The following is a 21,054-nucleotide window of genomic DNA, read 5'->3' as shown; positions in this document are numbered from 1 at the left end:
GCTGAGGACTTTCTTGCTTGTAAGGATAGCTACGATCTTGAGAAATTACTGTGCAAGTGGAAAGAAAAATCTTTGAACGCTAGGATGAAATACGACCCGAAGTTTGCTACTTCGCCTATCTTTGTGACCGATAAGGATTATGAATTCTCTGTCGACCCCTAGTTAATCACTCTGGTCGAATCTGATCCTTTTCATGGTTATGAGTCTGAAACGGTTGTAGCACATCTTACTAAGCTGCACGATATAGCCACCCTATTCACAAGTGAGAAAAAGATCCGTCACTACTATATCCTTAAGCTGTTTCCTTTATTGATAAAGGATGATGCTAAGACTTGGTTCACTTCTCTTGCTCCTGGTTGTGCATAGTCCCCAGGATATGATCTACTACTTCTCTGAAAAATATTTTCCTGCCCATAAGAAGCAAGCTGCCTTGCAGGAAATATATAACTTTGCGCAAGTTGAAGAAGAGAGTCTCCCACAAGCTTGGGGTAGGCTTGTCTAGCTGCTGAATGCTTTGCCTGATCACCCTCTTGAAAAGAATGACATACTTGATATCTTCTATAATGGACTAATATATGCTTCTAGCGACCACCTAGATAGTTTTGCTGGTTGTGTTTTCAGGGAATGAACTATGTAACAAGCTGAGATCCTATTGAATAATATCTTGTGCAATAAGAATTCTTGGACTATTCCCGAACCACCTCCGAAGCCAACTCCGAAGAAAAGAGGTATTCTATTCCTCAGTCCTGAAGATATGCAAGAATCTAAGAAATCTATGAAAGAGAAAGGCATTAAATCTGAAGATGTCAAAAATCTACAACCTATCGAAGAGATCTATGGTCTTGATAACCCAACACAGGTAGTAGAGGTAAATTCTCTTCGTAGATTCAATGAGAGTGATATTCCTTTTGATAAACCTCCTAGCTTATGCCTGGATGAATTTGATAACTTTGTTGCCAAACAACAAAGTTTCAATGATTATGTTAGCAGACAATTGGAACAGAATGCTCGTATGCTTAGTCATTTAAGTGCTTGTGTGGATAGAAATGTCAATGATCTTAAGCTTCTGAGTAAACATGCCTCTATGGTTACTACTTAGGTAGAACAAGTACTTAAGGCTTAGAATGACTTGCTTAATGAGTTGAATGACAATTCTGTTAGAGTCATCACTAGAGGCGGTAGAATGACCCAGGAACCTTTGTATCCCGAGGATCATCCTAAGAGAATTGAACAAGATTCTTAAGGAGTTAGCACTGATACACCTAGTCATCCTAGAAAGAAAAAGAAAGATGATAGGAACTTGCACGCTAGCAACCCTGTTGGTGTTACACCCGAGAATCCAAACGATGTCTCTGTTTCTGATGCTGAAACACAATCTGGTGATGAACATGAGCCTAATGGTAATATCAATAGTGGTGTTCATGATGATGCTCAACCTAGCAATGATAAGGATGTGGAGATTGAACCAGTTGATCTTGATAACCCACAACCTAAGAATAGGAGATACGATAAGAACGACTTCATTGCTAGGAAGCATGGTAAAGAAAGGGAACCATGGATTCAGAAACCCATGCCCTTTCCTCCCAAACCATCCAAGAAAAAGGATGATGAGGATTTTGAGCGATTTTTTGAAATGATTAGACCTGTCTTTCTGCAAATGCGTTTGACAGATATGCTCAAAATGTCTCCTTATTCTAAGTACATGAAGGATATTGTGACTAATAAGAGGAGGATACCTGAGGTTGAGATTTCCACCATGCTCGCTAATTACACCTTCAAGGGTGGAACTCCTAAGAAACTAGGTGATCTCGGAGTGCCCACTATACCTTGCTCCATTAAAGGAAACTACGTTAGAACTGCTTTATGCGACCTTGGAGCCGGTGTTAGTGTTATGCCTCTCTCTCTTTATCATAGACTTGAATTGGACAAGTTGACACCCACTGAAATCTGTTTGCAAATGGCCGACAAATCAACCGCTTTCCCTATCGGCATTTGCGAGGATGTGCGTGTTGTGGTTGCTAACGTTACTATCTTAACAGACTTTGTTATTATGGATATTCCTGAGGATGATGCCATGGCTGTCATCCTTGGAAGACCCTTTTTAAACAGTGCAGGGGCTGTTATTGATTGCAACAAAGGCAATGTCACTTTCCATGTTAATGGTAATGAGCATATGGTGCACTTTACGAAGAAACAATATCAAGTACATTGCATCAATGCTATTGAAAAAACTTCATCGATTCTTATTGGAAGCTTTGAATGCCCTATACCTACTGTTAAGGTGAAGTATGATTTGCTTGTTGGGGTTATGCACATCCCCATTGAGGTAACCTAGTGACTATTCGAAAATCCTCCGATTTTATGCGATCCGAAAAAGTTTGTCAAGGAGACTTGATCAACCTCACTGACATATTTCTTTTGATGACCATGAGAGGGATAAATCTAGGAGTCACAACCCTATGTTCCAAACCTTTACCTTCGGTTGCTTAGAAGAAAAATGATAGATTTAGCTTTAGTTTTCCCTGTTTTCTCCTTCTTGCGTCCCGTAGAAAAGTGTCCCGAAAATAAAAGTTCTTCAAATGCCCTAAAAATCAAGTATGATATTTTATGGAGTTTCTGAAAAATTCTGAGACAGAGAGCTAGTCAGGGGGATGGACCAGTGGGCCACCAGCCCAGGAGGCGCGGGCACCCTCCTAGCCACGCCTACTAGGCTTGTGGGGCCCACGTGTCCCCCCTCCACTTATTCCAGCTCCCATCTCCTTCTCCTACGTCCATAAAAATTCATTCTACAGCTCAAACCCGTGTTCTTGCTCTTCTTACTGCGATTTTTGATCTCCTTGTGCAAAGCCCCATTCACCAAACTGTTTTGGGGGAAATTGTTCCTTGGTATGTGAGTCCTCCATTGGTCCAATTAGTTTTTGCTCTAGTGCCTTGTTCGTTGCGTATTTTTTCTGCCTTGCTGACCCTGTTCTTGAGCTTTGCATGCTAATTTTAGCTGGTCCCAAGTAGTTTTGATGCGTGATATGGCCTCTAGGCACTTGTAGGAATAGTTGCTATGAGTTTTGTTGAGCCTTGTTCACTTTTCCTTTGAGTCACTAATAATTTCAGAAATTTTCAGAGAAAGAAAAAGGAAAAGATGAGGAGGTTCCTAAGAGGCTCTTCAAGCCGTGACCCCAAGGATGATGAAAATGAGAAGAAGAAACCCAAGTATCCGGTCCCCCGACTTGCAGAAGTTTGAGCGTGCGAGTGGCCAAGCGATGTGTTCTTACGCGCCGCCGGACTTTATGAGGACTTTTACTACTTGGTGGAAGACGCATGCCTTACCACCTTCGTTGAAGATAAGTGTCCGCAATACCTCCTCCTCACTAATATTTTCGTGCAAAGTTTAATTTCTATCCAAGGAAGAGTCCTCCTATGGTTGAGTTCAAGTTATATGATATCCCCCAGCGCATGTCACTTCAGAATTTTTGCAATGTTTGCAAATTACCTTATGTTGGGGATATTCATGAACCTCGTCCACGGGACTTGAAGGCTTTCATAGATACTATTGCCGTAGGAGAGGAGAGAGGAGTGTCTTGTGCTAGAGCTGCTAGCATACATTTTCCCGTGCTTCGGTACTTCTCATTATTCATGGGAAAATGTTTGATTGGTCATGAGAAAGCTGGGGCCCTTGGCTCCCCAGATCTTGCGGTTTTGCACGAAGCCCTTTATAATGATAAAACTTATAGCTTGGGCGCTATAGTAGCTCAACGGTTGAACACGAACCGTTTTAAAGGCGTTTGTTTATGGAGGTATCTATGCTACCCGTCTTGCTAGACATTTTGAGATACCCATTAGACTGCACGAGGAAGAAGAGATTCTTCTTCCTGAGAGATATCTAGATTATGATAGCATGGTTCGCCATGACTTCCTTGATAAAGATATAAATAAGAGGATGATTTATAATCTGGTATTTAGTCAGGGTACTCGTGAGACTATTGCTTTGCCTGCTCATTCTTTGTTCATTCTTCATCTAGGCAGGTACATTATTATGCTCTCGGACATCTACGCATATTGGGACATAGCCCAACCACACGCGCCCCTGCCCGAGCTACCAGTCGTGTACGGGACGCCAGTTTATCAGTGGGAGACAGAGGAGCTCACCCAGCAGTGGCACCCTCAGTACACTCCGGAGTACCCCGGAGACGGTTATTTCCCTCCTTGGGAGAAGACCAACTTAGGCCAAAAGCCTATGCTTGGGGGAGTACGTGTTTCTCACCGACTTTATATTCTTGCTCACACTTTCACTTTGTTAGTCGGTGTTCACACCTTTCCACTTTATCATCCATGCTAGTTTATTTCTTTTTCTCGCTTTCTTCTTGTGTGTTTGTCTAGTTTGAAAAACCCAAAAAGATTTATCGTTCTTCTTTTGCTTGTTGGGAGCCTTCCCGTGTGAATAGTTTTCTTTTTCTTTGGGTCAAGATAGAAGACCATGGTTACAATGTTTAGTAGCTCTCGCATGCATATCTGTTTATCTGTCAAAGAGCCATATTACTTTGTCTTCTCCTTTGTGTTTGCTTGCAGATTCCAGCTTAGTCCAATGCACGAACACTCTTATTATTGTTCACATCATTCGGTCGTGCAAGTGAATGGAAATAATGACGATATATGATGAAGTGACTGAGCCTGGAAAAGCTGGTATGAACTCGATCTATTTTGTTTTTGTAAATATGACTAGCTCATCGTTCCTAGTCCAACTTTGTTGTGAGAGAAACATGTTTGCAATGACAACTTAGAGATCATAGTTTCTGATGTCATACTTAATTAGCTAGGAGCTTATAATCGTTTGTCTTGGATACCAACATGAATTTTGAGATGATTATCATGTAGTATGATAGGATGGTATCCTCCTTTGAACGATTCAAGTGGCTTGACTTGGCACATGACCACGCATGTAGTTGAAACAAAATCAACATAGCCTCTATGATATTCATGTTTATGGTGATTTATGTCCTACTCATGCTTGCACTCAATGTTGGTTAATCTCAATGCATTTTGATGACTGTTGTCGCTCTCTAGTTGGTCGCTTCCCAGTCTTTTGCTAGCCTTCACTTGTACTAAGAGGGAATACTGCTTATGCATCCACTTCCATAAACCCAAAGTTGTTCCATATGAGTCCACCATACCTACCTATATGCGGTATCTACCTGCCGTTCCAAGTAAATTTGCATGTGCCACTCTCTAAACCTTCAAGAAATAATCTATTTTGCATGCCCGAACCGCTCATGTGGTGACAAGGGGCGATCAGTATCTTCCATGCTAGGCGTGTTATCTTCGATATGTGTTTATTCACTATCACTCACGAGAAAGGGGCCGGTAATTGGAATGCCCAGTTCCATGCTCAAATCGAAAAGAAATTGCAAACAAAACTCCCCCTGGATTGTTGTTGGTATGGACGACACCCGAGTATTTCGCAACCCGTGGAGTGTGATTGATCGGTGGTGGGGGAGTCAAAACTTTACTTTTCTGTTTGGGAACCGCCTATAGTATGTGTAGCATGGAAGATGGTGAAAACTCTTGGTCATTGCGTTGACAATGAAAGCATGCCACCCAAAATTATTATCTCTGTTTTAAAAGCTTGATCTCTGGCACCTCTACAAATCGATGCTTCCCTCTACGAAGGGCCTGTCTATTTAGGTTTCTATTTAGTCATCCTCTTTTTTCAGAAATCACCAATTAGAGAGCACCTCTATCACTTTTATGCTTTTCTTTTAATTGATATTGAGTATGACTGTGACTGGATCTTCTTTGCCATGAATTGCAATGTTCAGTCAGCCCTTGGTCTTTCAAGGTGCTCTGCATTTATGTTTTGCGGTCTCAGAAAGAGCTAGCAAGATACCATCTATTCATATTGCTTCATGATTGTTTTGATTGAAGTGTTGACGTTTGAAACTTATTATTATTGCTCGCTAGTTGATTATGCCATTGATATGAGTTCCTCATGAGACCTAAATGTCATTGATTATGTGGTTTGCTTATGATCTTGCTGGAAATCTGAATATGAGTTAGACATAATTGCAACAACAAGATCAAACAGGGTTCGTAAAAGTTTTTCTTTTTGTCTCTTTTAGTTTGTCAACTGAATTGCTTGAGGACAAGCAAGGTTTTAAGCTTGGGGGAGTTGATACGTCTCCATCGTATCTACTTTTCCAAACTCTTTTGCCCTTGTTTTGGACTCTAATTTGCATGATTTGAATGGAACTAACCCGAAGTAACGCTGTTTTCAGCAGAATTGCCATGGTGTTGTTTTTGCGCAGAAATAAAAGTTCTCGGAATGACCTGGAAATTTACGAGGATTTTTTGTGGAATATAAAAAAATACTGGCGCAAGAATCAACCGGAGGAGTGGAGCGGGGAGCCCACAAGCCCATGAGGCGCGGCCCCCCTGGCCACGCCTAGCAGGCTTCTGGGGCCCTCGGGTCTCCGCCGCCTCCAACTCCAGCTCTATTTAGTCCCTTTCGTCCGGAAAAAAATCAAGGAGAAGATTTCATTGCGTTTTACGATACGGAGGTGCTGCCACCACCCATTCTTCCTCTCGAGGGCAGATCTGGAGTCCGTTCTGGGCTCCGAAGAGGGGAGATCGTCGCCATCGTCATCACCAACCTTCCTTCATCGCCAATTCCATGATGCTCTTCACCGTTTGTGAGTAATCTCAACGTAGGCTTGCTGGACGGTGATGGGTTGGGTGAGATCTATCATGTAATCGAGTTAGTTTTGATGGGGATTGATCCTTAGTATCCACTATGTTCTAAGATTGATGTTGATACTACTTTGCCATGCTTAATGCTTGTCACTAGGACCCGAGTGCCATGATTTCAGATCTGAACCAATTATGTTCTCGTCAATATATGTGTGTTCTTGATCCTATCTTGCCAGTTGTAGTCACCTACTATGTGTTATGGCCCGGCAACCCCGGAGTGACAATAGCCGGAACCAATCGCGGAGATGACCATAGTATGAGGAGTTCATGTTCACTAAGTGCTAATGCTTTGTTCCGGTTCTCTCTTAAAAGGAGAACCTTAATATCCCGTAGTTTCCATTATGACCCCGCTGCCACGGGAGGGATGGACAATAGATGTCATGCAAGTTATTTTCCCTAAGCACGTATGACTATATACGGAATGCATGCCTACATTACATTGACGAACTGGAGCTAGTTACATATCTCCCCATGTTATAACTGTTGCGTGATGAATGTCATCCGGCATAATTATCCATCACCGATCCAATGCCTAAGAGCTTTTCCTACTCGTCCTTGCTATGTTACTTTGCTGCTACTGCTGTCACTACTGCTATAGTTACTCTGTCGCTACTGCTGTCACTGCTGCTACTATTACCACTACTGCTGTCACTACTGCTACTGTTACCATTGCTACCGTTGCTATCACACTACTTTCCTACTGATACTTTGCTGCAAATACTAAGTCTTTCAGGTGTGGTTGAATTGACAACTCAACTGCTAATAGTCGAGAATATTCTTTGGCTTCCCCTTGTGTCGAATCAACAAATTTGGGTTGAATACTCTACCCTAGAAAACTGTTGCGATCCCCAATACTTGTGGGTTATCAGTCTATGGTGAACTACTCACGCATCATCAGAGAGGCAATGGTGTTGATGAAGAAGCCCTCCGTGTCCGAATCGCCCTCCGGCTGGGCACCAGAACGGTCCCCAGATGGGATCTCCCAGAAATAGAAGCTTGCGGCGGCGGAAAAGTATTTTCGTGGCTCTCTCTGTTGGTTTGGGGATTTTAGAGAATTTATAGGCGACAGAGGTAGGGCAAAGGAGGCACGGGGGGCCCAGGAGCCTGCTAGGCGTCCCCCCTGGGACGCGCCTAGGGGGCTCGTGGCCTCCTCCGTGGCCCTCTGCCTTGGTTCTCAAGTCTTCTGGATCCCTTATGTTATGGAAAAAATCACCCCGAAGGTTTTATTCCGTTTGGACTCCGTTTAATATTCTTATATGAAAAAGGTCAAAAACACGGAAAAACAGAAACTGGCGCTGGGCACTGAGTTAATAGGTTAGTACCAAAAATGATATAAAATAGCATATAAATGCATATAAAACATCCCAAGTTGATAATGTAATAGCATGGAACAATCTAAAATTATAGATACGTTGGACTTTGGAGACGTATCACCCTCCTTTGTCTTTGGGCGACAAACAACACTCCATTTAGCGAGTCAATACTTATTTCCCTCACTATCTCCTTGTTGAAAGAACTTGATCGGTAGTAATCCAATCTAGGTAAAACTCCTTTCGGAAACTGGAAGAAGGAAATCATATGCAGTACAATATTACTTAGGACTCAGGATCGAATTTATGAGGACCCGTCTTCCACCGAGAGACAACAATTTACCTTTCCAACTGCTAAGTCTTTTTTGCAGTCTCTCGTCAACGTGTTTCCATTCAATGTTTGTGAGTGTTATAACCTTTGTTATGTATTCTCCTCCACTCCCTCGGTCCTAAATATAATACCTTTTAGAGATTCACATATGGACTACATATGAAGCAAAATGAACAAATGTATACTCTAAAATATGTCTATATACATGTGTATGTGGTTTATATTGGAGTATTTAAAATGAGTAGTGTTCTAGTTTGGCTTCTCTTTGTGTGTCCACCCTCTCACCTCCATTTTTTGGTACATCCCTTCATGGCACTGAAAATATGGTTAAGTAGACAACACAAGAACACACATGTGTTCTTGGAAATTATACTCTTCAAGAACGAACTTCAGGGTGAGCGCTCACATACTCGACATCGGCAACTTTTACTGTGGCGACTTAGCTATGCAAAGTGTTTGAAGTAAAATCTAAGAGACAAAGCAAATGATTCAAGTGAGTCTTTATTGATAGATGATATGCGTTTATATATAATGTGAACGCATGTCTCTAAAGGAGGCAACTGTTCCAGAAAGGTCGCCTCCAAAGGATGAAACACTCCAAGGTGAAAACCCCTGAGACAGTTGGAACTACCCATGCGGGAAGAGTGGGGATTATCCCATAATTAATGATGAATTAATTATTATTAAAACACCCGAATCACCGCTTGACCACATAAGGATTCATCATCTTGATTTAAGTCTCCTTTAGAAACCCCATGGGAAAAATGTGCGAACTGGCGTAGGATATGCTGCTAAAACTCCTTCAAACCGAGTGGAAAAAATAAGGAGAAAATGATGCAATGTATAATGGTTATTGTTTCTTTTAATTCAATATGAGAAAACCCATAGAGTTTAGAGGACAATAAATATGTCATATATACTTTCCTAAAAACTCCGGCGCGGGGAAATGGAAAGTATGACATATGATCTCATGTTGATATTACCTCATTAAAAACCTGTATGAGAACTAGTAACTAAACTCATGAAGGGAAAAAGAGTATAATATGATGCTTTGAACATGAATAAGTACGGAAGATACCCCCCTAATTCTTGCAAATTCAGAAGTCATCACGTACCAATTCCATGAATATATTTCTAGAATATACAAGTTGGTATAGACTTGGTGAAAAAATCAGTCGCATGATTTGGCTTGCAAGATATGCAATATAGTGATATTCCTTATTGCGTAACCTATTTGCATCTGGGAAATATAAGCCACATTATTGTTGAGTGTCGGTGCACTAGAGACAGGGGTCCCTTGTGCCCCAGACTTGTGCACGGGCACCGGCTACGCCCCTCGTGGAAGCACACATGGAAGATTGGCACAAAGACAAACCAAGACCCACTGTCGGGGATATACCCTGCGGTGTAACCCGCCTTGAAGTATGACCCGGCTGGGAGTTGACGATTCATTGGTGACTCATAGGTGACCTGGCGGGCGACTCATACTTGACCCCATAGGCAACTTACAAAAACGATGAAGGCCCAAGGCCCGTGTGCACCCTGACATAAGGCGACTCAAAGAGAGGCTAGGAGGGCCAGCTCACAAGAGAAGGCCCAAGAAGAGGAAAGACTCCCACAACAAGGAAACAAGACCCGTATTAGGATTTAAGAGAGACTAGTCCTATTCCTACTCCAAGTAGGACTCTACATGTAAACTTACCCTTCCACCTATATAAGGAGGGGTAAGGCGCCCCAAGAGGGACAAGATTCACAACTTAGGTCTAGACAAGACAAATCATGAGATAGACAGATTAGACACCCACGAGATTAGAGGTGGCGAGTCTGCACCCTTGTAATCGAGATCATCATCTTCATCAATGAAACACAAGCGTGACGTAGGCTTTTACCTCCATCGGAGGGGCCGAACCTGGGTATACTCGCGTCTGTCGATTCCGACCAACCCCTCTGAAGCCGCCATAGGGTCGCGATGGCCTCACACCTAAGTCCTTGCATGAGGACATATGTCGTGACAAAACCACGACACCCACCAGTCCACGCCCCCTCTCCGAGGGCGTAGAGTACAAGAGCTCTAGATATGAGGCCCCAACAAGGCCTCCTTGTCGGGAAGATTTGCAAGGCCCCGACAAGCCCTCCTTGCCGGGAAGACTCCCGAAGGTTCGTAACGCCCCGGTAAGCCCTCCTTGCCAGGAAGACTCGCAAAGACTGGCAAGGCCCCGACAAGCCCTCCTTGCCGGGAAGACGTTCAAGCCCGCGGCAAGCCCTACTTGCCGGGAACATAATCAAGTCCTCCGACAGGGATGCCAGGCCAGCAAGCCATTTTCGCTTGCCAGGTGTCCTCCCATATTTCTACCATAGTCCAACCGCTCCAGCGCATCCCACATCCGCCAGCGCAAGGCCCATGTGTCGATCCACCTGGGTACATGTCTTGACCACCTCGCTACAGGTCAGGGGCCAGACAAGGCATTTACTACCCCTGACACCAGTGTAGAAGATAAGCGGTGAACCTTATTTACTAGGCAAACCCGTGAGCACACTGTTGGTGACCCCTTGCCTATAAAAGGAGGCTCAAGGCTCATTCTCGGGGGGTTAGACTTTTTGGGATTTGAGACTCCCTAATCACCAGCTATGTTACTATAGAAAATCACCCTATAGTAAGCACCCAATACAAACTAAGCAGGAGTAGGGTTTTACGCGCCAAGCGGCCCGAACCTGGGTAAATGACTTTGTCGATGTTGATCGCTAGCTCTGCCCTCAGCGCCACCTCTCTCTCCCTCTGCCGAACGATCAAGGGACCCTTCGAGCTTAAAATAGGTGTCGATTTCCCCGACATCTTTGGCGCGCCAGGCAGGCGGAGGTGGTTGAGAGCTTTTTCGCGGATTCGAGCAAGTTCCGCACCAGATCTTGAGCGCACCACTGCGGTTCCCAAAGGCAGGGCACGGCATTGGCCGCTCTACTTCGCCATGGCATCCTAACGCCTGTGCGAGTGCCCCGTTACGCGAGCGCATGCCAGGGAGGCGGAGATCCCAACCTCAAGGGCGTCAGGTTGATGCTCCGCTCCAGGACAGTGCGCTGCTGTCGAGGGTGTGCCTGAGGGCTTCGGCGAGGCCTCCGGCGCATACGTCGGCCGACGCACCTCCGCAGAGTGATGCATAGCCGCTGAGGATGCGTCAATAGGCCTCGAATCCTAGGCACGAACTCCTACGGAAACGCTTTCCCCCTTGGAAATGTCACGTCTCTGTCGAAGATGCGTTCGGGGGCTCCGCCAGCACGGCCTGACAAAAGAGGAAAAGGAGTTATACTCTAGCAACCCCTCTTTCTATATGATAGTCAAGGACTATCGATAAGAATCTTGCCAGAGGGGAAGTTGCCGGGAGAGTCTAAGCTCCTTCTTGCCGGGGATCTGAGACCTCGGCAAAATACCCAAACGTCGCGGGAAGAAGTGCCGCGACACAAGAGATAAGTGATAGAGAATCTAGATGAAATTTTAGAATAGATAGGTTGTTTCCTTTCGAGAAATCCCGAACTTTGTTTGAGAAGCTTGCGTGTAGATGGGACCTTGTCAGGATCAGTGCAGCTTGGCTCTATTTCAAACTCATTCAACGACCTGAATGGCTACAAAGCGCCTTCACACTGTTTCGAACTGGTTCAATAGACCAAGCGGCTACGCAGCGCCTTATTTCGCCTCGAGCCGCGCTCGACAATCTAATGGTTGCACTGAGTGGGGCAAGGAGCCTTGCCGGTAACGACCCCTCCGACGAACTGCTAAGGGTCTGTTCCTCAAAGCACTAGCGGCGGGACCAGTCATGCCGGCAAGCTTCCGGAAAACACAAAGGGTGTATCATACAAAGAGAAGGATGAGACACATAGGAAATGACATTTCATTCATCTGTTTGGGGCAAACTCAGACATATTACATGGATGATTTTTACTACTCTAACCTATGACACTGTCTTTTGGCGAGGAACGCACTTGCCGGAGAGGAGTTCAAGAAGACAAAAAGCGGCACGGCCCTCGGCGCAACCCAGGCTGGTTCCTCCTGGACCATCACTGCGCAGAGGAGAACGAGGACGAAGGACAGGGTGACCGGAAGGGATGAAGAAGCCGGAACCCACAATCTTGCCTCCTCAAAGAAGAGGCGTCGATGCCGGCTCCGGCAAGGTAACCCCGCCGGGCGGGGAGAGGCGTGAGCAGGCCTCGGCAGCATGGCCGACGGTCAGTCAAAGCTCGAGGTGTCATACTCCGACTTGACCCCCCGAGATCCTGACCTACCAAGAGCGCCACTGTCGCCGCTGTCCTCCTCGTCGCTATCGCTCGAGGAGGGATATTCGGTGCCGCTCGAGCCCTCTTCGCAGCAGTCGAGCCGCGCACCTGAGCGCCCATAAAACTTGACGGGTAGCATATTATCCTCAGCTAGCTTGAAGCGGAGGACATGCCCGTCCTCGAGACTGTGGGCGCGGGCGAAGGCTTTCAAGCCCCACCCGAGCAGCATGGAGCGTCATTTCGGGTACTGCACGTGCACCTGCATAGCACCGTGGGAGCAATCGTACGCCCGCAACCACTAGACGGGAGGATTGGCGGCCTCCATCGCCTTAGCAAAAGAGAGAGGGAGGTGGAGATGGCCCCGAGGGACGCCGTGCTGTTCCACGATGAACTCCAGGGCCGTCTCGTCCGAGTGCTCGCCCCACAAAGGAGAGGCTTGCGCTGGGGGAGAAGACGGAGGTGCTGGAGTAGCACTCCACCTTCCCCGGCCACGGCCTCCGCGACGACCGCGACCCTTCGCCAATCCGCCACCTCGGGCGCTCGTGCCGCCCTCCGCACCTGCAGCCCCTGAATTGTGGCATGATCCGAATGGGATCCTCTTGCCGCTCTAGCGGCCGATGGTGGCCGCCCTCGTCCCCTAGCCATGGTTAGGGGCGAACGCCAACTCGAACTAAAGAAGACTCCACAGATGCAAGCCGGGGATGCTAAATGTTTCGGGAGTTGGATCGATGAGCAAAACCCCCTCGCAAACCTCCTAATTTATAGGGCGAGGCGGGGGTGCTAGCTCTCGTCACTCCAGAAACCGCCGCCCCTCTCACCCATTCACCCGTGATCACGGGCGAACAGGGAATCACGCTGCTGCACCAATGCATGCAGGGGCGGTCCCTGCCATGACTGTGGCCTTTAAGGCCACGAACGCCACTCACCTGACCATTACTATGCATGCCTCACGCGTGGCAGTAATGCTTCGGGGGGTGGGGAGGCAATTGTGCGCACACCTCTCCACCTCGTGTGCTCGATGCGCGACGTGGGAAAGTGCCGCTCACAACGGCTCCAAAGATACAGAGTGCCCTATCATGGAAGCTCGTGGACCACTTTGGGCCTGGCCTAGCAATGCCTCGCGCGCGTGCGTGGCCTAGGCCCGGGGGCTCCTATCGGTGCCCGAGAGACTGGGTTCCCTTGTGCCCCAGACTTGTGCACGGGCACTGGCTACGCCCCTGGCGGAAGCACACAAGGAAGATTGACGGGAAGACAAACCAAGACCCACCAAGGCCACGCCCCCTCTCCGAGGGTGTAGAGTACAAGAGCTCCAGATACAAGGCCCTGATGACCCACAAGTATAGGGGATCAATCGTAGTCCTTTTGATAAGTAAGAGTGTCGAACCCAACGAGGAGCAGAAGGATCTCACAAGTGGTTTTCAGCAAGGAAATATCTGCAAGCACTGAAATTGTCGGTAACAAGTGATTGTGTGGTGAGATGATTCGTAGAAAGCAACAAGTAACAAAAGTAGAAACGGTGCAACAAAGTGTCCCAATCCCTTTTGTAGCAAGGGACAAGCCTGGACAAAGTCTTATAGGAGGAAAAACGCTCCCGAGGACACAGAGGAATTTCTGTCATGCTAGTTTCATCATGTTCATATGATTCGCGTTCGTTACTTTGATAGTTTGATATGTGGGTGGACCGGCGCTTGGGTACTGCCCTTACTTGGAAAAGCATCCCACTTATGATTAACCCCTCTCGCAAGCATCCGCAACTACGAAAGAAGAATTAAGACAAAGTCTAACCATAGCATTAAACAAGTGGATCCAAATCAGCCCCTTACGAAGCAATGGATAAACTAGGGTTTAAGCTTCTGTCACTCTAGCAACCCATCATCTACTTACTACTTCCCAATGCCTTCCTCTAGGCCCAAATAATGGTGAAGTGTTATGTAGTCGACGTTCACATAACACCACTAGAGGAAAAACAACATACAACATATCAAAATACCAAACGAATACCAAATTCACATGACTATTATTAGCATGACTTATCCCATCTCCTCAGGAACAAAAGTAACTACTCACAAAGCATAATCATAATCATGATCAGAGGTGTAATGAGTAGCATCAAGGATCTGAACATAAACTCTTCCACCAAGTAATCCAACTAGCATCAACTACAAAGAGTAATCAACAATACTAGCAATCTTACAAGTACCAATCGGAGTCGCGAGACGGAGATTGGTTACAAGAGAAGAACTAGGGTTTGGAGGTGAGATGGTGCTGATGAAGATGTTGATGGTGACGAGTCCCCTCCGATGAGAGGAGTGTTGGTGATGACGATGGCGATGATTTCCCCCTCCGGGAGGGAAGTTTCCCCGGCAGGATCGTCCTGCCGGAGCTCTAGATTGGTTCTGCTCAAGTTTCGCCTCGTGGAGGCGGCGAAACCACGAAAAAGCTCCCTTCTGATTTTTTTCTGGACGAAACCCTCCATATAGAAAAACAGGGGCGCAAGTGGGCCAACAGGGTGCCCACAAGCCCCCATGGCGCGGCGTGGGAGGGGGGGGGGTATCCGCGCCTTGCAGGCTTGTGGCCACCCCCAGGCGTCCCTCTGGTACTTCTTCGGCCCAGTATTTTTTATATATTGGGAAAAAAATCTCCGTTGATTTTCACGGCTTTTGGAGTTGCGCAGAATAGGTATCTCAACTTTGCTCCACTTTCAGGCCAGAATTCCAGTTGTCGGTATTCTCCCTCTTCATGTAAACCTTGCAAAATAAGAGAGAAAAGGCATAAGAATAGTACTGTGAAGTGAAATAACAACCAAAGAAGCGATAAATATCAACGTGAAAACATGATGCAAAATGGATGTATCAACTCCCCCAAGCTTAGACCTTGCTTGTCCTCAAGCGAAAGCCGAGCTCAATAAATATGTCCACATGTTTAGGGAGAGAGGTTTCGACAAAACAAGATACGAACATGCATGCATCATGATCATCATCAGAATAGCATACCAACATATAATCTCTCATGCCAAAGTGATAATTTCTTCACAAAGTAAAGCATGGATCAAGAACCTTACCGAGAAGTAACAACCGATAGCCTTTAGTCATTGAAGCAATTGCAATTTATCACAACATCAGAAAGAGTCAAGTAAGAGCTTGTAAAGAAAATCCACATACTCAACCATTCTTTCGTTCTCTAGAATTGCTACAACTCACGTGGTACTCATGAGATCAAAGTTTCAGCTGAACACAGAGAAAGATAGGGGCTTATATTTGCCTCCCAACTGTTTACCTCAAGGGTAATGTGAACAATAATAATTCATGGATACCTACCTCCAAGTTGACATATGAATATAGATCTTTCCCAAGCATGTGACGGTAGCCAAGACAAAGGCAAAATAGGGAATTGGTGAAGATTACCATGACTCTTTCAAGGGCAAAAAGTAAAGGTACAAGATAGGCCCTTCACGGAGGGAAGTAGAGGTTGTCATGCACTTTTGAGGTTTGGATGCGTGTCCTCTTAGTGTGGAGGAACGTCACTTTATATTGCCTCCTGTGATAAAGAACTTTATTATGCAGTCTGTCGCTTTTATGTCTTCCTCATCACAGGTTCATATAAAGCTTATTTTCCACACACTAATAGATCATACATATTAGAGAGCAATTTTTATTGCTTGCACCGATGACAACTTACTTGAGGGATCTTATTCAATCCATAGGTAGGTATGGTGGATACTCAAGGCAAAACTGGTTTGAAGGTTTATTGATGCGCAAGTAGTATCTCTACTTGGTGCGGGAGTTTTGGCTAATGTGAGGTGGAAGCAATCGTCACATGCTAAGGGATCTCTAATCTCATAACATTGTTCAGAGCCAAGCAAACACAATTCATTATGTTGTCTTCCTTGTCCAACATCTACTTCTAGGCATGCAATAGTTTAGTGAGTGTTCACAATCATAGATGGTGTCAGAGATGATATATTTATATGTGAACCTCTCCTTCCTTATCGCTTCCTACTAATTATAGCTATGACCAAGGTCTACGTTTTCCTACCCTCAACAAGTTTCAAACCTCATTCTTTTTATATGTGAAGCCATCACTTCCCATAAGATCACTACATGATCTTTCATGCTTTTGTTCTATTCTCACTCTTTTGATCATGGCAAGAGGCAAAGCCCTCCAATTAAGACACTCTTTATTATATGTCTCACGAGCAAGAATACATCAGGGGTGACACAAAGCAAAACTCAAGACTAAAACACTAAGACTTTTAAACTACTAGAGAAAAAAGAAAACTGAAATGGAAAACTAAAACAAAGGTAAAGGCAAAAGAAGTGATGGTGATACGATACCGGGGCAACTCCCCCAAGCTTGGAAAAAGCCAAGGGGATTGCCCGTACCAATGCTTAGTTGTATTTCTTTGGTGGTGAAGATGGAGAAGTGGTTGCAACCTTTGATTCCAAGAGGGCCATCAATCTTCGATTTATACTTTGGAGATCTGTGATATGTTTCTCCAGCAAAACAACTTCACGAGTGAGATAAGTATTGCGAGCACGAGTTGTTTCACAAAACCTCAAGAGTTCAATCAAAGATGGAGATAGTAGGTGGAGGTAGGGTTGGAGGAAATCCAATTTTTCAACTTCTTCCTTGTTGAGCACAGATTGCACTTCGTCCCATGCCTGATCCTTCTCCTTAGCCTTGCCCTTGGTTTCTTTAGGTAGCCTCTCCTTAGCCTCCATGACCTCCATCCTTTTCAGATCAGCATGAACTTCTCCATAGATTTGACGGAGGTTGTTCTCCCCCACAGACTCTTGAGAAGACATCTTGACCTAGATCTGCGGCAGAAAACAGGCTCGAAACGAAAAACAGAGGAAATCCGTGTGATGCAGGGGTCAGACCAAACAGAAGTATATATAATGATTTTTCAGACCAGAAGGAGTCCCCTGCACGAAAACGGAGTCCAGGAGGCGCACGAGGTGGCCACAAGACCTCATGGCGCGGCCAGGGGGTGGGCCCGCGCCGTGCAGGCTTGTCGCCTCCTCGCGCACTTCCCGGACTACTTCCAATTTTTGTATTTTTTCAAATATTCCAAAACGGAGAAAATTTCCTATGGGAAAAGTTTTGGACTCTCTTTTCTTACCGAATCTCATACCTCTTTGTTTTCGAAGTCTGGAACAGGTTGATAAATGTCCCTAAGGTATTCTTCTGGAGTTATGGTATTGATGATATTTCTTTCAACATTTATGGGAGTACTTGAGATATAATGCTTGATTCTCTGCCCATTTACCACTCTCGGACAATTACCATTCGTAGTGTTGATCTTGATAGAACCTGAACGATATACTTCCTCAACAACATAGGGACCTTCCCATTTAGAGAGAAGCTTGCCTGCAAAGAATATTAAATGAGAGTTATATAGCAAGACATAATCACCTACATTGAACTCACGCTTTTGTATCCTCTTATCATGCCACCTCTTAACCTTCTCTTTGAAGAGCTTGGCATTCTCATATGCTTGAGTTCTCCACTCATCAAGCGAGCTAATGTCAAATAACCTCTTCTCACCGGCAAGTTTGAAATTAAAGTTGAGCTCTTTGATTGCCCAATAAGCTTTATGCTCTAGCTCAAGAGTTAAGTGAAATGCTTTACCGTACACCATTTTGTACGGAGATATGCCCATGGGATTCTTATAGGCAGTTCTATAAGCCCACAGTGCATCATCGAGCTTCTTAGACCAATTCTTTCTAGACCTGTTGACAGTCTTTTGCAGAATCAGTTTAATCTCTCTATTACTTAGCTCTACTTGACCACTGGACTGAGGGTGATAGAGAGACGCAATTCTATGGTGGACATCATACTTAGCAAGCGTTTTACGGAAAGCACCATGAATGAAGTGTGAACCACCATCGGTCATTAGATATCTAGGGACTCCAAATCTAGGGAAGATAACTTCTTTCAGCATCTTGATAGAGGTGTTGTGATCAACACTACTAGTGGGGATAGCTTCTACCCACTTAGTGACGTAATCAACAACAACTAAGATGTGAGTATACCCATTGGATTTTGGAAAAGGTCCCATATAATCAAAGCCCCAAACATCAAATGGTTCAATGACAAGTGAATAGTTCATAGGCATTTCCTGATGTTTGCTAATATTACCTATTCTTTGACATTCGTCACAAGACAAGACAAACTTACGGGCATCCTTGAAGAGAGTGGGCCAATAGAAACCTGATTGCAATACCTTGTGTGCAGTTCTACCTCTCGCATGGTGTTCTCCGTAGGCCTCGGAGTGACACTTCTGTAGGATATGTCCCTGTTCATGTTCAGGTACACAATGTCTAATAACACCATCTACTCCTTCCTTATAAAGGTGAGGATCATCCCAAAAGTAGTGTCTCAAGTCAAAGAAGAATTTCTTCTTTTGCTGGTACGTTAAACTAGGTGGTATATATTTGGCAACGATATAGTTTGCATAATCAGCATACCACGATGCACTACATGAAGCATTGATGACATTCAGTTGCTCATCGGAAAAGCTATCATCAATAGGTTGTGGGTCATCAAGAACGGTCTCCAACCTAGACAAGTTATCTCCTACAGGGTTATCACCACCCTTTCTGTCGACAACGTGCAAATCAAATTCTTGTAGCAAGAGAACCCATCTGATAAGTCTAGGTTTAGCGTTCTTCTTCTCCATAAGGTACTTAATAGCAACATGATCAGTGTGAATAGTGACTTTGGAATCAACTATGTAAGACCTGAACTTTTCACATGCAAACACGACTGCTAAAAATTCCTTCTCCATAGTGGCATAGTTTCTCTGGGCACTGTCTAGAGTTTTACTAGCGTAGTGAATAACATTCAACTTCTTATCAACTCTTTTGCCCTAGAACAGCACCAACAACATAATCGCTAGCGTCACACATGATATCAAAAGGCAAGTTCCAATCAGGTGGTTGAACAATAGGTGCAATTATCAAAGCCCTCTTAAGTATTTCGAAGGCTTCTTCACAATCATCGTCAAAGACAAAAGGGATATCCTTTTGCAAGAGATTGGTAAGAGGCCTAGAAATCTTAGAGAAGTCTTTGATGAACCTTCTATAAAAACCAGCATGACCAAGGAAACTTCTTATACCTCTGATATCTGTGGGGTATGGAATTTTCTCGATGGCATCAACCTTAGCCTTATCTCCTTCAATACCTCTTTCAGAAATTTTATGTCCTAAGACGATGCCTTCATTAACCATAAAGTGTCACTTCTCCCAATTCAAGACAAGGTTGGTGTCTTTACATCTCTGTAAGACTCGATCAAGGTTGCTGAGGCAATCATCAAAGGAAGACCCGTAAACGGAGAAGTCATCCATGAAAACCTCAACAATCTTTTCACAAAAGTCAGAGAATATAGCCATCATACATCTTTGAAAGGTGGCAGGTGCATTACATAAGCCAAAAGGCATACGTACATAGGCAAAGGTACTGAAAGGGCAGGTGAAAGTGGTTTTCTCCTGATCAGATTGTGCAACTGGTATTTGGGAGAAACCAGAATAACCGTCTAGAAAGCAGAAGTGTGTGTGTTTGGATAGTCTTTCTAGCATTGGGTCGATAAAAGGCAGAGGGTAATGATCTTTCCTAGTGGCCTTATTCAACTTCCTAAAATCAATCACCATCCTATAGCCAGCAATAATCCTCTGTGGGATCAACTCATCCTTATCATTAGGGACAACGGTGATGCCTCCCTTCTTAGGAACACAATGCACTGGACTCACCCATCGCTATGAGCAACATGATAGATAATACCCGCTTCCAGGAGCTTCAGTATTTCTTTTCTCACTTCTTATTTCATCTTAGGATTCAATCTCCTTTGATGATAAACAACTTGTTTGATAATAGGATCAATTTTGATCTTCTGCTGGCATAGAGTGGGACCAATGCCCTTAAGATCATCAAGAGTATATTCTATAGCAGCACGATGCTTCCTTAGAGTTTTTAGTAACTTCTTTTCTTCCTGCTCTGAGAGGCTAGCACTAATAATAACAGGATATACCTCCCTTTCATCAAGATAGGCATACTTAAGAGTATCAGGCAACTGTTTAAGCTCGAACAGAGGATCACCCTTTGGTGGGGCGGATCCCCAAGCAGTTCAACATGCAAGTTATTCTTAAGGATAGGAAATTGTTCTAAGACAACTCTATCTATTTCATCCCTTTTGTCCATATGCATATCATTTTCATGCTCAAGCAAGTATTGCTCTAAGGGATCAGTAGGAGGCACGACAATAGATGCTAAGGCAATAGTTTCATCCCTACTAGGCAACTCCTTTTCATGAGGTTGTCTACCAAACTTAGAGAAATTGAACTCATGTGACACACCTTCAAAGCCAACAGTGACAGTTTGCTTCTCACAGTCAATATGAGCATTGATGGTACT

Source organism: Hordeum vulgare, chromosome 2H (genome assembly GCF_904849725.1).
Source record: "Hordeum vulgare subsp. vulgare chromosome 2H, MorexV3_pseudomolecules_assembly, whole genome shotgun sequence".
Classification (NCBI taxonomy): Eukaryota; Viridiplantae; Streptophyta; class Magnoliopsida; order Poales; family Poaceae; genus Hordeum; species Hordeum vulgare.
This window is presented reverse-complemented; position numbering follows the sequence as displayed.